This window comes from Peromyscus maniculatus, chromosome 19, assembly GCF_049852395.1.
Source record: "Peromyscus maniculatus bairdii isolate BWxNUB_F1_BW_parent chromosome 19, HU_Pman_BW_mat_3.1, whole genome shotgun sequence".
NCBI lineage: Eukaryota > Metazoa > Chordata > Mammalia > Rodentia > Cricetidae > Peromyscus > Peromyscus maniculatus.
Window position 1 is genome coordinate 35,820,267 of NC_134870.1, and position 17,336 is coordinate 35,837,602.

At 41.2% G+C, this 17,336-nt stretch overlaps 1 protein-coding gene across 2 annotated transcripts in view; it reads left to right on the forward strand.

Annotated features, from left to right (window-relative positions):
• Window positions 1–6,574: 6,574 nt before the first annotated feature.
• The window catches only part of Myot (myotilin), a 43,949-nt gene continuing 33,187 nt past the window's right edge, over window positions 6,575–17,336 (forward strand). For both annotated transcript variants that reach the window (XM_076555202.1, XM_042264032.2), the window contains exon 1: window positions 6,575–6,772. The gene's annotated coding sequence lies outside the window, so the exon portion shown is untranslated. The remainder of the gene's footprint in view (window positions 6,773–17,336) is intronic.

The window sequence follows — 17,336 nt, forward strand, 5'->3', positions numbered from 1 at the left end:
ACTCTGAAAGACAAACATGGTTTGTATTCACTCATAAGTGGATACTAGATGTAGTAGATAATCAGACTACAACCCACAGCTCCAGAGAAGCTAGGAAATAAGGACGACCCTCCGAGGGATGCATGGATTGCCTGGGGAAGAGGAAACAGATGATATCTCTATGAGTAAAGTAGGGACAAAGAGGAACAATAAAGGGGAAGGGATGAGAGATGAGAACATGAGGGAAATGGGATGATCAGGCTGGGGGAGGGACAGAGTGAGAGAGCAATGAAAGAGATATCTTGATAAAGGGAGACATTATGGGGCAAGGGAGAAACCTTGTGCTAGGAAAAAATCCCAGGAATCTACAAGGATGACCCCAGAGTAGACTACTAGCAATAGTGAAGAAGGTGTCTGAACTGGCCTACCCCAGTAATCAGATTGGTGAATACCCTAACTGTCATTATAGAGACTTCATCCAGTAACTGATGGAAGCAGATGCAGAGATCCACAGCCAAGCACCAGAACAAGCTCCAGGAGTCCAGTTAAAGAGAGGAAAGAGGGATTATATGAGCAAAGGGGGTCAAGATCACAATAGGGAATTCTACAGAGACAACGGAACCAAGCTCATAGGAATTCCCGAACTTTAGACCGACAGCTGTGGAACCTGCATGGGACTGGACTAGGCCCTCTGCATATGGGAGACAGTTGTGTAGCTTGGTCTGTTTGTGAGGCCCCTAGCAGTGGGATCAGGATCTGTCCCTGGTGCATGAGCTGGCTTTCTGGAGCCAATTACATATGGTTGGACACCTTGCTCCCCCTTGATGCAGGGGGGAGGGCCTTGGCCCTGCCTCAACTGAATCTACCAGGCTTTGCTGATTCCCCATGAGAGGCCTTACCCTTTTGGAGGAGGGGATGGGGGTAGGGGAATGCTGGGGGGAAGCGAAAGGAGGGATGAGAGGGGGATTTGTGGTTGATATGTAAAATGAATAAAAAGAATCTAAATTAAAAAAAAAGAAAATGTAAAAAAAAATCTTGATTTCTTTCTGCTAAAGGATAATTTTTGAAGTTAAAGTATGACTACCATACATACAAATGTAAATAAAGCCATGTCAAAAGTTGTATTTAACTCATTTAATTAACAGAAGGACTGTAACCGACATACAATAGACTTTCCTACATTATGCTGCTGCTGTGTGAACCCTGTTCCCACAGAAGTTTGCTTACTCTCCTGGGGATATGCCTCTGCCTGCCCAGTGAATGCAGGGGCACAATGCTTGGGTTCCTCACTTCAGCACAGTCAAGGACATTGCGCAAACAGCCCCTGTCTGGCAGTGAGACTTTCTGCCCCCTGAGCACATCTGGTGAAAGCGATGAGAACTACTCAGTAGGTTTATCCTTGCTTCTCTGTCCCAGCTTTGAACCCTGAGCTATCCTGGAACTAAAGCCTCAGAGAAGCCCAGTAGAGGGATCTTGAGCAGTATGACCTACAGTCCCCTACTCCTGGTGAATCTCAAATTCTACTTCAGTTCCTCCGGGTCACGATAAAGGACTGTGATGTTAAAAACTGGCTAAGAGGCAACTAGAAATGCTGACATCGATTTAATAGACACCAAACAAGTTTCTTGTGTGTACAGTTGGAGCTCAGTTATACTCAAGACAACACCCATCTGTCATTCCTACTGATAAGGAAATAGTCTCACCACCACCTCAAGGTTAGGTCATTCAAAGGCAGTGAAAGGCAAAGGCATGAGAAAAGCACGGTTGGATGGCCCACAAGTTTTTCACATCAATGCCCAGTATTCAAGGCACTCGGGAATGTCTCGCTGTTCTTCCAAGTTTCACAATAACTCACACCATGGCAAAAGGCTTCTATTCTCTGACTTTGGGGTAGCATTTGTTTGTTTTTTAAAGTTTCCTGGAAGCAGGGTGTAGTGGCTCAAGCCTGTAAGCTCACCACTTAGGCGACTGTGACAAGAGAAGCAATGTCTGTTGGAGGCCTGGACTAGGGTTTTAAAAGGAGCAAAAGAGCCTGAAGGCAGCACGGGTGACCTGAAGCTCTCCTTGAGAGTGGACAGCCTGTGGAGAAGCTGCTTCCAGATGCTGAGTCACACATTCCGGCAGGTAGCAGATCTCTGTATGCTGTCAACCTCGTGATCACCAGTTGCATAAACCACTGTCCTTGGGCTAGGACATGACATCCTTTGGGGAGGGAGCTACTGTGTTCTCAAATCATTCCAGGAAGGTTTGTCTTTTTGTGTGTTACCATTGAAAATGGCGTAACACCAAATCCTCCCAGCTTCTGTCATGACCAAAAAAAAAAAACCAGTTTCGTTCTTTTTAAAGTTGTAAGTAGTGCATAACAATTGTCTTAATTAAAAGGTTTCACTGTGGCATTTCCATCCACACACGATCATATCCACTCTTCCCCTCCTTTTCTTGCTCTCATCCCACCGCTTCCTGCCCCCTTCTCTCTCTTCCCTAATTGTTATTCTCCTACTTGAACATTTTTGTTTTGTTTTGTTTTTTGAGGCAGGGCCTCTCTGTGTAGCTCTGGCTGTCCTGGAACCCACGATGTGGACTAGCTATTCTCAACCTCTGTGTCTCGACCTTTTTTGGGGTCAAACAACCCTTTCACAGGGGTCACATACCATATATCCTGCAGATCAGATATTATGATTCATAACAGTAGCAAAATTACAGTTATGAAATGGCAATGAAATAATTTTATGATTGGGATCAACACAATGTAACTGTATTAAATGGTTGTAGCATTAGGAAGATTAGGAATCACCATGATAAGACAGCCACAAAGATATATTAAGGGATGCAATGGAAAACAGACTCACTAATACAAAGCAAGGTAGAGGTGCTGTGGATCCGTTGCTGACCCAGCTTCAGTTCTCCTCAGGGCCAACGAGGACCAACTACAAGCTGCTTTCCACTGCCTGGCCAAGTGTCCTCACCCCAAGAGAGAGGGCGACCCTTCTCTCCCTCCTCTTTTGTTTTAGTTTTTTGTTTGTTTGGTTGGTTGGCTAGTTGGTTGTTAGTTGGTTGGCTTGTTTTGGTTTTTTGGGGTTTTTTTGGGGGGGATTGGTTTTTGAAGACAGGGTTTCTCTATGGAGAAACTCTCTTTTAGAGCCTTTCCTAGACCTCACTCTGTAGACCAGGCTGGCCTTGAACTCACAGAGATTCACTTACCTCTGCCTCCTGAGTTCTGGGATAAAAGGTGTACACCACCACCACCACCACCACCACCACCACCACCACCACCACCACCACCAGGCCTCTCCCTCCTCTCAAGCGATCACATGCTCAGACAAGACCATACCCATAGAATCAGATACCCCAAAGCCATTGGTTGAATGGAATGGATTCCCACAACACCACTGATGTAGATCCTGCAGAGACCTGCCTGCCTCTGCCCCCTGAGTGATGGGATTAAAGGTATATGCTACCAGGCCCAGCTCTACTTGAAGTTTTTTTTTTTTTTAATTATTTCATATATTACATTCTCTCATATATTTCCTCTCCCTACCCTCCCCCGAAGTCTCTCCCCTGAGTCCAACCACCTCCATCTCCCTCAGAAAAGAGCAGGCCTCCCAGGGACATCAACCAAATACAGCATAATATGGTACAATAAGACCAGGAACTTATCATCACATCAAGGCTGGACAAGGTGACCCAGTAGGAAGAAAAGAGTTCCATAAACAGGCAAAAGAGTCAAGATTTATTTATTTTATTTTATGTATATAGATATTTATATATATATATATACATATATATATATATATATATATATATATATATATATGGGAATTTATTGAAATGACTTACAGGCTGCAGTCCAACAATGGCTAGCTGTGAATTTGTGAATGGAAAGTCCACAAAGGGGTTGCTCAGTCCCACAAGGCTGGGCGTCTCAGCTGGTCTTCTGTATGTGCTGGAATCCTGAAGAAGTAGGCTCCAATGCAGTGAAGGGATGGATGTGCTGACAAGGCAAGAACAAGCAGGCAAAGAATGAACCCCTCTTCTTCCACTGTCCTTATATAGGCTCCAGTAGAAGGTGTGGCCTTAAAGGTGTGTCATTCACCTCAAGATCAGGAGCAAAAGCCTCTGTCTTTCAGCCTCAAGATCGGGATCAAAGGCATTTTGTCTTCCTGCCTCAAGATCCAGATCACAAGTGTGCCCTCCATTTCTATACTGTAGTTCATTCCAGATATAGTCAAGTTGACAACTAAGAACAGCCATCACAAGTGGCTTTATTTCATTCTTCTTTATGGTTGAATAAAATGTGTGTGTGTGTGTGTGTGTGTGTGTGTGTGTGTGTGTGTGTGTGTGTTATCCATTCATATTTCCACATGTACCCAGGCTGATTTAATATCTTAGCTAATGTGACTAGAGATGAAGTAAACATGGGTATATAGATATTCCTTCTACCTGATGAATTTATTTCTTTCAGATATATTATTATATGGTAGTTCTATTGTTAGTGTTTGAGGAATACCCATCCTTTCTTCCTTCCTATCAACAGGATACAAGGGTTCTCTTTTTTCTGTATCCTTGCTAGCATTTGTTATTAGGGGAGGGGGCATAAACAATCGACTGAAACTAGAAAGAAAAATAGTTTGACGTTATGAAGCAAAAGTGGTCTATATAAGACATTTAAAAATGCCAACCGAGGCAGAGGGTTGTTGAAATGTTTACACCTGTTCTACTATGCCTAGTTTACAGAAAGAGAAGCTAGGATTTTTCCTTTTATCTAGTCTGCCATCACACTCTCCAGCTGCTGAATGCTGGATGCAGTTACGTCCTTGTTCAAAGTTTGCTATCTAATCCTGGAAACTACAGGGAGTAGAAGCTTCAGCTTCTCACAGAAAAATCCAGCTTGTTTGGGATGACAGGAACTTTGTGAAATGTATTCAACCTGTTTTCTTTCGAATGCACATCTGGCAGTGGATTGCCATTTGAATACAGTTGAAGACCTAATCCCTTGTTAGCAACTGAAAAGTGATGGGGTCTTGGTGGTGCTAACTTCATGATGGACGAATCCACTGATCAATTCATAACTGAATGGACTAGTAGGAGGTAGAGCAGTGTCTCTGGAGGGTGTATCTTGTCCCCAGACCCTCCATGGTGAGCAGCTCTTCTCCACCACTGTCTGCTGCCATGGTATTCTGCCTCATCATCTTGGGCCCACAGCAATCAAGGCAGAGGACTATGAACCGAAGTGGCATGGGTCCAGGTAAAGATGACGAGAAAGCACTAGGAGCCAACTAAGCTAGCTCCCCCAACCTGAACTCTGTTCTACCCACACAAACTCGAACTTAGAGGAGAAAATTACCCACAGCTGAACTTGCCTGACAACCTGCAGATGTGACAAGGCCATGAACCTGGGAAGTTTTAAAATAAACAGGATGTAAAACAAATAAACATATGCAGCCTACGTGGCAGAGAGGAAAATAAGACCTATATGACCTGTAATATGGCACCTCCTGATTCCTGAGACAAAGAGGAAGGAAGAGGATTGCATTCGGACTCTGAAAATTGTTCTCTGTGCTCAGTTAGGGTGCCTTTCTTTCTAGGCTGAGATCCAGTTGTGCAAGGTTGTAAAATAAGCTACCTCATGTTCACTACACTGAGTCTCCAATGTTCTGATCATAAAGTGAGGCTCTATATTTTTCAACCTACATAGCTGAGTATGGCCTTGAACCCACAATCATCCTGCCTCCATTTCCCAAGTGCTAAGATTATAAGTATGTGCCACCACACCTGCTGTCATATGCAATTATTTGTCAACTAAAAATAAAATCTGTCAAGCCGGGGTGCTGAACAAGCTCATGAAGCAGAGGCAGTAGGGTCTCTAAGTTTGTGGCCAGCCTGATCTCTGTCTCAAAATTAAAATAAAATGAAATCAGGAGCTGGGGAATAGTTTAGTTGTTACAGTGCTTGCCACATTAGCATGAATAACTGAGTTCAATTCCAGACCCATGTAAAAAAGCCATGCACTTGTAATTCCAGAGCTGGGGAGGCAGACTCAAGTGAATCCTTGGGATCACTGGTTCAGCCTGGTATAATAAGCAAGCCCTAGGTCCTAGTGATGAGAAACCCTGTCTCAAAAGTCAGAGTAGATGATTCCTGAGCAACAACAGTGAGAGTTGATCTCTGACCACCACACAGATGCACAAACTTGCATGTATACACACACACACACACACACACACACACACACACACTAAAATCAAACACTAAAAAAGGCCTGTTCTATGAAGGTCAGCTGGACGAATTTAATTAGAGAAAGAGGGAAAACTAAGTGAATCAGGCAAGGGGTAACAATAGGTCATCAGGACAAGAACTAAGGAATTTACTAACAATTAGATGATAACCAAATCTGTCTCTCATCCAGGCTCCAGTTTGCATAGTGCCTTAGGAGACCCGATGATGTCAACAGCCTTCCCAGCAGACTAGCTATCTCAGCACTCTACCCTTGGCAGGAGAACCTGTGCTTTGATTTATTTTTAGTGCTTTTCTACTTTGGTAATCCAGTCATCTGAAGAAGTGCCAGCAGCCTGACTATTCTGTGACCTCACTACCCAGATTTATTCCTTAACAACCAGCAAGGTATTTAGTCACCTGAGAAAAGTCTAGAAGGGGGTTGGGGTTCCCCCATCTGCAAACTCTCAGAGGTCACAGGGTCTTGTTATGCCAACCCAGGTGGAAGTGTGGGCCTCACTGTTGGTAGCAATCTCCTATTCAAGGGAGAAAGACAAAGGAAAGGTTGCTACCAAATCAGGTATGTACGACCTATCGACCTATCGTTTTACCAGCAGGGTGGAGGATGGGGTGAAAAGCCAGAATCTATTCTTCCTTTTCTGAAGTATTGAGCTTTAACAAGATCAGGCCCATGCCCTGCTAGTACTAAGCCTCAGGTTGTTTTCTAGGACTTCATGGTGGATAGTATCCACCAAGATGCAGAAGGTGAAATAGCAACAGACGACTCAACTGTTTCCCTATCTTTGCATTTGGATTTAACCTCAGATATTTAATTTTATGTCAACCTCATGCAGCTTGTAAGGACAGATTTATCCAACACCAGCTGTCCGCACATTTTAGAGCTGTAGCACAAAGACAAAATTAGAATCAAGTGAGGATCATATTCCTCAGCAAGAATTCTGTTCCATGTCCCACTGATGTCCTGGGCCACAACTGTCAAACCCAATACCAGCATTATTGTTGTTGTTTTTTTCTAGGACTTCCTAAATAGATACTGTTTAGAAACTGATTATATCACCAAGAGATGTATGGGCCCTCAACACATATGCACAGAATTATAGTCATGGGCACAAATTTATTTCCAAAGTTATTCTCACCAAAGTTGGGGGAAAGTAACGTTTTAACAGAATTGGGAGAGAGTAAAGTCAACTACACAATTCTACCCTGTTGGGGAGGTGTTTTCTGCTTCAGGAATTTTCCAAAATTGCATGAAAGCAAAATAGATTGGAGTATGGATAAAATGCAACTGTTCTTTAATTTCAAACAAGAAAGATCAAATGTCATCATCTTGGTGTTAGATATAAGATATGACAACATATTATCTTTTTAAAGGGAGAAAAGGAGAATTTAATCTCAAAATTTGATTTGTTAAATACCCAATTTATTGTACTCTATAAAATCATGTTAATGTTACATTGTAAAGATACATTGTTAATGTTCCATGTTGAGTGTGGTAAATGAAGGGGAAGCATAAGTGACAATAACTACAGAAGAGATGAACAGCCTTCTCTATGAGGAAAAAGCATGCACTCTAATCAAACAATAAGAGAATGTATTGCATAGATTATAAAGAACTTACAGTCAAGTAGATGCTGAGAAGGTAGCAATTGAGGAAAGGGCAATTTTTTTGGCCATAACTATTGAAATGGAAAATGTGTTCATTTTCCTGTTATATCCACTACTACAAATAACAATAAATCATTCAAAAGCATATCAAAGCTTCCTACTTAGGTTTGTTTCTAAAAACCCATATATATTTCAATGGGGGACTGATTAAGCCAACTATTAAAAATCATATAAACATCCTGTGCAATTTAGACTTGCTCATATCTTCATGTGCTATTTTCAAATGATCATATATGAAATGTTACATAAAATGGAAACGCTGAAGCACAGATAACTAGAGATATATACATATGCTCTTTTTACAGAAAAAATAATTTTATATACATAACTACTTGTGCAGACATATTTTCTGGAAATATATGCAAGAAATTGGCGATTAGAAAGGGTCAACTTTACTTTCACTTTATACTTTCTAGACTCTGAATTTCTAGAGTTTTTGCCCTTCATCTCTGACAACTTTTATTTTTTAAAGTTCTTTCAACACTAAGAAGTTGATTCCAGTTCTCTGGAAAATTTGTCATTGTGTGTATAATGCCCAAGTCCATAAAAACATCTTTATTCATTGCAGAGTGCTTTTTATATTGATTGTATTTTGTTAGAGTTTAATTTTCTGAAATGTCTCCAGTAATTTATTTCCAAGGTTTTGATATAGAATACAGTGTGGGGATGACTTTTCTGTCTCTTACAAAATTGCCTTCAGAAACTAAAAGTTTGCTCATCCTTACAACTACATTAATAATATGCTTTGAGACCATTTACAACTGTGTACTCAATCTATTTTTCTACTGTGTACTCAGCTTGTTTAAATTTAATCTGCCTTTAAGAAAGCCATATAACCAATATTACTATGCTTTGGACTTCCTATGTAATCAGCTTTTAGAAGCCGGGTCGAATTCATAGCTTTAACTTAAACTATGCCCCCTCTTTCTCCCTCATGATCCTTCCACACTCTGAACCAGAATAGTGAAAGAGAGAGAGAGAGTTAGGTCTTGGAAAGAAGAAATACCCATAATAAATGCTAGAAGCAACATGTAGATAAAGGTTGATAACATCTGTTCACGATTTTGAGTACTTTTCCGGGTCAGTAGGGGGTCAAAAAAGTAACTGCCTCCCTTGTAAAGCCCTGGTTAAAAAATGTATAATAATAATTTATTTATTTTTATTTCATTGCATTGGTGTTTTGCCTGCATGTATGTCTGTGTGAGAGTGTCAGATCTTGGTGTTACAGGCAGCTGTGAGCTCCCACATGGTGTTCGGAATTGAACCCAAGTCCTCTGGAAGAGCAGTCAGTGCTCCTAACTGCTGAGCCATCTCTCAAGCCCCCCAGTAAAAAATCCTTGAAGACAAGAACTTGTGCACTCCTTTCCCATACAGCTTTTAATGTGCTGTTCAATTGTGAGGATGGCCTTCTGTCCACAAGGACAAGTGAGAAGTGGGTAGGGCAGGGCAGTTTCCTGTTGGTTTATAAGACTCCAAGAGTTAGACTCTTCCTTTAATATGGCACAGCCATGATATTGTAATTAGCAATACAGCATGTAAAGTATGTAGTAATTAGTAATACAGTATCTTTATATACTGTATTAGTAATTAGTAATATCATATACAGTAAATATTTAGGTATATACTCAATTTTCACATTCATTTACTGGTTGTTTGCATGTGTCTTCGCGCATGTGGGGTTCAGAAGGCAACCTGTGGCCTCTGTGGACTGAGCTCAGGCTTGGCAACAAGGGCCCTCATTCGCTGAGCCATCTTACTACTTATTCACTTGCCTAGACTAGCATTGACCTCACTCTGTAGCCTAGGCAGACACTCACTTGGTACCTAATCTCAAACTTTTAACCCATCTGTCCTATGCATGATAAGAAATAAATATCACTTAAGTACAGATGCTCTCAGACACTCTACCTGATACAGAAATTGGCAATTCTTAATCTGAGATGTCACTTAAATCCTTACCCTCTCAAGACTCTTTGAGAGTTTATCCTAACCAACCCTTCCTGTTAAACCACTTGTCACCATGTGTTTTCTGTAGCTCTGAAGATTCAATAAATATTGTCAGAAACATACACATACACACACACACACACACACACACACACACACACACACCCCAGTACCCCAAACTCACCATGTATCTCAGGCTATCCTTGAACCTACAGTCATCCAGCCTCAACCTCCCAAGGTCTGAGTTAATATACCTGTGCCACCACATCTAGCTTCATACTTCACATTTTTCCCAAATTTAAGACTTTGCTCATGCTAGTTTTCAAAGGGTGGTCTACAGACAGGCAGAGCAACTTTCACCTCCAGTTTTGAGAAATGGTTAAAAACCTCAGGATCCACCCCCAGTTGTACTTAGAATCTGCATTTTAACAAGATTTTCATGTTCGTATAGACCTTAAATGTTGAGGCCTAACGTGACACTATCAAACAATGCTTTTGACTGTATTATTTACTTCCCCATCAGAAGAGTCTGGGTGCCTTCCCAGACTCTTCTGTCTGCGTGGGTATCCTTTGCCACAAGTCTTCTGCCCTGATTTCCTGGCATTGCAAGATGTTCCTTGACCCACAAGCGACCTACAAGCACGTCATTGTCCCATTTCTCTACCCTACTCTATACCTCAGCCCCTCAGCCTCTCACACCGTTCAACACTGCAGATGTGGCACTGAACTACGCTGAACTATGCTAATCGGAGAAAGTTAGGGAGGGCTCCAGTGCCTCATACCCTGTCAGCCAGCTCCTCCTCTCTTGGCACTATGCCTCAGCTCTTTCCGGAGAACATGGTCAGCTATCCTCATATTCTGTAGCATCAGGGCTGGATCCAGGCATAACTGACTCGCTGGCTTGCGTAAACATCTTTATCTCTTTATCACACAGTGTTGCCTTTGCTAGGCCTTGTGTGTGGTTCTTCGAGGCTTTGGCCCGCAGCTGTTTCACATCCAAAACCTGGAATCAACAATCTCACCATCTGTCTCCACTGTATTTGACAAACAGCTTTTTACACACCAACACTTCAGTTCATCTCAATACCACACTGATTTCATAACACATCTATGCAACAAACAGATAACACAGTCAGAGGTAAGTTTCTGATCTGATCTTATGTATGTGAAGACTATTGGTAGGCATAACTGTGTGGATACTTATGACATTGCTTCTAAATTCAAAGGTAATTAAGAACTTTGGGCTTCTTGTCCAGGCCTAGGCCTGTTTTCCCACCCATATGGAGTATATAGGAAAGATGTGCTACAAGAAGTTCTCACAGAGAGCAGATGGTAAGAGCTTACTGCTCTAAAGGCAGATGGTGATGATTTCATTGATGTCTTTGCCACTCACAATCATATTTTAACCTCTCTAAGCTTGTTTATTTATTTGTTAAATGAGAATAATAGCCATACCTCTGCGGTGAATGACATTATGTATATAAGATGTATATAGAGCATGTGCCTAGATGGTTATGTACATAGAGCCATGCCAGAATGTGCCAGAATGGTCAGCTTTTACAGCTATTAAAAATCAAACTTGAAAGTGAACATTGGGCATGGTCTTTTCTCTTTAATTTGCAAAGCCTGTTTAATGCATGGCTTCTCCTCCTCCGTAGTCCTCTAGTTACATAGCTCTGGCATTCCTGACAGTAACACGACACCCCAACGAGACTATGTGGTCTTAGCTGTCCCTGTGCACAAAGTATTCATCTTGGCAATACCTGCAAATACTCTGTGTGTGAGTGTGTGTGTGTGTGTGTGTGTGTGTGTGTGTGTGTGTGTGTTCTTAGGGCAAACAAATGGAACAGCCTCTTAAAAACTGGACATGACTTTATAATATGAAAACTTACATACTAAAATCAGTAGCATTTCTTTTAAAAAGTCATTCTCTTTTACTTATAATATAAATATAATATGAATCACAGGACATAGACGTTTTAGGGTTAAATATAAAGTGTCTTCTGTAGGATGTAAAGACATTAAAAGGGATCTTACTTCTCCTTTTAAGAGGTGGATTTTTTAAAAACTTTTTATTATTTAATTTTTTTCATACATATGTGTTGAGTATGTTCTTCCCCCTCCCCCAGTTACTCCTAATTCTCCCACATCTCCCTACGCCACCAACTTCATGCTCGCTCACTCTCTCCCTTCCTCCCTCAACAACAACAAAAAGACAAAAAATACTAAAACAAATTTTAAAAGCACACTAAATAACATGAAATTCATTCTGTGTTGGCCAACTACTCTTGGACATGGGGTTTGTCCTGGAGTGTCATTGATATATCCATTGTTACTACACTAAAGAAAACTGATCTTCCTTTCTCAGCAGGTATCACTCTTGAATAGCTTTTTGTTTAGGGGTGGAACTTTGTGTCTATTTTTCCTTCTCCACATGGGGATGTTTCCTGGTTTGAATTTATGCAGGTTTTGTGCGCTATCACAGTTTCTGTGAGTTCATATGTACATCTGTCCTGTTGTGTCTGAAAGATACTGTTTCTGTGGACTTACCCACCACCTCTGGCTCCTACAATCTTTCTGCCTTCTCTTCTGCATAGATCCCTGAGCCTTGATGGGGGCGGGGTGTTGATGAAACATCCCATTTAAGACTGAGCACTCCAAAATTTCTCACTCTCTGCACATTGTCCAGTTGTGGGTCTCTCTGCTATTAGCATCAGCAGCAATAGGAAGCTTCTCTGGTGAGGGCTGAGTGATAAGTCATTTCATTGCTATGTTCCTTTGGTAGAATAATAGCAGTAAGTTTTCACTTTTGTGGTGTCAAGTATGAGTTCCATCTCATGGAGTGGATCTTAAAGCCAATTTTTAAAAAATAGTTGGTTATTTCCATATTTGTGCCACTGTTGCGCCTGTATATCTTGCAGACAGGTCACTGTTGTAGTTTGAATGATATTAAATTTCTCCTTCCATAGCATGCCAAGTAGACTCTAGCACAGAGAATGCTAATTAGTAAGGATAAAGCTTTAAGCTGGTCACAGGCTCAATTTCTCCATGTTTCATAGCATAAATAAGTAGGGACTTCAGCAATATGTCCATCCTCAAGTTAGTTGTAGAGGATAATCAAAACCCTGTGATGTTTGTGAGGGCCACTTTGGATAATGACTCAACAAAATGTATCCCATTCCAGTCACCTAGTCCTGTACACAGAGACACAGACACACACACACACACACACACACACACACACACACACACACACACACCAGTGTTTGTAGGTATTGTCAAGATGAATACTGTGTTCACAGGAACAACTAAGACTACAGAGTCGTGTTATGGTGTCATGTTACCATCATGAGTGCTAGGGCTGTGTAAGAGGTTGTAGTTGGTGGCATGGGATGTCTAGTTGGGGTATTGTCTCTCCTGTTCTATGGTGACTCCATTTAATTTCTCATTTGAACATCCCGTTCCCAGTGGTGGGATTGTTCAGGGAGGGGGTTGCACCTTCCTGGAGGAAGTATATCCATGGGGATGGACCTTAAGAGTTCATACCCTTACCCTATTTCCAGTGTTCTGTGTTCCTGCTTCATCTTTGCTGTTGAGAATGTGATCATTCCGCTTTCGATTATAGCCGCCTGCAGCCATGCCTCCCCCACCATTGTGGACTACCCCCCCCCCCCCCCCCCCCCCGCCGCCACAACCATAAACAACTTTTTTCCATAAGTTGCTTTGCATCTTGTTTTATCAGAGAGAAGTGGCTAAAACAGAGGAGGAGGGGGGCAGCAGCAGGGGTGATGTCCTCAGTCCTACCCTTAGCTATAGCTGAAAGTTTCCTAATAAAACAAAGTGAGAAATGGCTTACCATTCTATTCAGAAGAAATTCTCTTAGATCCAAGTCCTAAAGTCTGAGCTTTTATGTGGAAGAATCCTATAAATTAGGTCTTTTCAAATTTAGTTTATATGTTGCTATAATTCTGGGTCCAAGAAATCATAAACACCACAAAGTGAGGAAAGGTTTTCTTTAAAGAAACAAATGGCTGTTGGAATATTTGCTTTCAGAGCCATAAGCCTCCATGTAAGAAATTCAACTACCCTATAGGCACAATGCTGTGAGAAGTCCAGGTCACAGGGAAAGGCCAGAAAGATGGGCTTCTATGTGGAGAGTGGGATGAAGAAACAGTGACAGAAACCCAAGTGTCAGACATGTAAGTAAAGTAATCATTTTTGATATGCAGTACCTACTTCAAATCTTGACACATGGATTCGAGACTAACTACCTACTACTTTTAAATTCTGGATTCCAAACATCAAGACACAAGAGAACAGCCATAAGCCCCTGCATTCATCAGGGTTTTCTCAATGAACAGAAGTGATAGATGCTGTGGATATTGCTCTATATAAATAAAACACTGATGGCCAGTGACCAGGCAGGAAGTAGGTGGGACAAGGAGAGAGGAGAATTCTGGGAAGCAGAAGGCTGAGGAGAGACACTGCAGCCACCGCCAGGACAAGCAGCATGTAAAGATGCCGGTAAGCCACCAGCCATGTGGCAAGGTATAGATTTATAAAAATGGGTTAATTTAAGATATAAGAACAGTTAGCAAGAAGCTTGCCACGGCCATACAGTTTATAAGTAATATAAGTGTCTGAGTGATTATTTTATACGTGGATTGTGGGACTGCGGGGCTTGGGGAACCTGGAGAGAAGCCCTCCAGCAACAGATAGATGAATATCTATTAAAGAACATTAGATTGGCTTACACTGCAAAGACTGAGAATCCACAAGGCCAGTTGATTCAGAATTCCCAGTCTGCTGCTAAGGGCCTGGAGGACCCCTAGAGAATAGGTTCTAATATCAGTGAAGGAATGCCTCAGCAACAGGATGGATGAAGTTGCCAATAAGAGTGAGGGCCAGCAGGCAAAGAGCAGCTTCCTTCTTTCATCCCCTTTTATATAAACTGCCAGTGGAAGCTGCTGCCCTCATTTAGAGGGCCTGGTCCTGTTTCAAATAATCTAATCAAGAGAATCCCACCTGGGAGTGCCCAGTTGCTTATGTTTTAGTTGATTCCAGATGTAGACAAGTTGACAACCAAGATTAGCCATTGCTGTAGAATATTATATTAAGGTGTGTTACTTTTGTTTATGCTCTGAAACTTTTGTTTAGGGATGCAAAGATATGTTTGATTAAATAACATTCACCTGCAATGAGGAAGCTGAGTCAACAACTAGCTGACAGGAAGTGGAAGGGAGGAGGCAGGTGGAGAAGGGTTTTTAAGTAGGGGTGAGGAGAAGCATGAGGGCTTTTTTGGAGGACTCGAGCATGGAGAGGAGGTGAGCTACTTGCTATTCAGCCTTTCTGAGGAGCAGAATTCCACTTTAACCTTTGAATCTTGAGTTCTTTAGAGGGGCAGAGGTTTCATTAAGTTACCTTCATAGCTTTGAATAAGTCAGTGCCTGAGGGAACAGAATTCCTTTCAGCTGTGGCTCTTGCAGAGGCCTAATCACTGCTGGTAGCAACAGAGTTCCAGTTACTGATTCAGACAGCTGTGGCTTAAAAGGCAGCAACAGGGGACAGGAAGGGGGAGAACAAGGGAATCTGTGGCTGTTATGTAGAACTGAATAGTATTATAAAATAAAATAAATTAAAAAAATGAAAAAAAAAAGGCAGCAACAATTTAAGGAAAGGACAATTGGCACCCCATGTTGGGTGCCAAACTATTGTTGGTTGTTTTTCTCTTTTGGGGGCCCGCCACCCAGCTCCCAAATAAATCACATACAGAGGTTTATACTTAATTATAAATGCCCAGCATTAGCTTGGCTTGTTTCTTGCCAACTTTCCTTAAATTATCCCATCTATCTTTGGTCTCTGGAATTTTCCCATTCTCTTACTTCTGTAAATTTTACTCTTACTCTGTGGCTTGCTGTGCTAGATGGCTGGCCCCTGGAGTCCCCCTCATTCTCTGGCTACTTCTTCCTTTCTCCTCCCAGATTTCTCCTTCTATCTATAGTCTCTGCCTGCCAGCCCTGCCTATCCTTTCTCCTGCCTTGCCATTGACCACTCAGCTTTTTATTAGACAATCGTATGTTCTAGACAGATACGGTAAGACAGATTGACAGAGTTCAACAAGTGCAACAAACAAAAGTAACACAGCTTAAAATAACAATCCCCAACAAGCCATCACAGTCCCAGACGAGCCTCACAGTATCATTTTAAAGTAGATTTTGATTATTTTCAAACACAGTAGAGTATCAGCATCAGGGGGAAAGAAGCAATAACATCCATAACTCATGACTAGGCACCATGTCTCTTGATGGAGAAACCATGAGAGAAAAGACTGTGGATAATGTGGGTCTTAGGAACAAGAAAATAATAAAATAATAACAATAAGGATTGAGCTGTAGAGATATCCAAATAGAACTCTGTGTGCTATTTAGAAAATAAGCGTTTTTTTTTTTTTATCATCACTTCATAGAGTAAATGGTTCTGTATTAAATGCCTCTTAGCTCTGGTGGGAACCATAAGAAGCAGGACTGTAAGCATTTCACACCAAAGGAGGTATAGATGATCAGTAATGCCTACCTTCATGGCACTGGAGAGAGAAGAAAGAAAATAAAAGAAACATAATGAAATACCAAGGAGAAGGCAAAACTCCTTGTGTGTGGAAATAAACTTTTTTTTCTGAGACAGAATATTACTATGTAGCTTTAGCTGTTCTGGGACTCACTGTGTAGACCAGGTTGGCCTCAAACTCACAGAGATCCATCTGCCTCTACCTCCTGAGTACAGGAACTAAAAGCATGTGCCACTATGCCAGTGGCAATAAACTTTTTAATAATCTACAAAACAGTGCTTTAGATTAATAATATACAAAATCTTGGCATTAGATTGCTATGTTAGATCATTTTGAATTATTTCTTTTTCTGAAAAGAGAGAGATTGAGGAAAAGAGACAGAGATAGATGTAAAGGCCATAAGGCAAAGAACCAAGAGATTAAAAAAACAAACAAACAAACAACTAAATCCATTGTTCCTAGAAAATAGTCTCACTAAACTAGGAAAAAGGGAGGGTGCACCTTGATGATTCTCATGTTTCAAAACACCAGACATTTTTTTTAAAGCCATCACTAAAATATTCAACTGGAGCTAAGAGTGTGGCTCAATGGTAGAGCACTTCATACTTGAAGTGCTGAATTCAATCTACAGTAACACAATCACACACACACACACACACACACACACACACACACACACACACACACACACATATACAGATAGAGGGAAGAAAAAAAGAAAGAAAGGGAAAAAAGAAAATAAGCACACACATAATTTAAAAACAAAAATATATGACATAATTTTAAAAAAATTCATCATTATATGTATTGCTTTGTGGACTTCAAGTTAATTATCTGAATAAGTCATAGAGAATAAATTAGAATAGCATGTTAAACTTCTCCACCAAATCAAATGAACAAGACTTAAACTAATATAACAACTTTACTGTATAAATCCAAAGTGTTC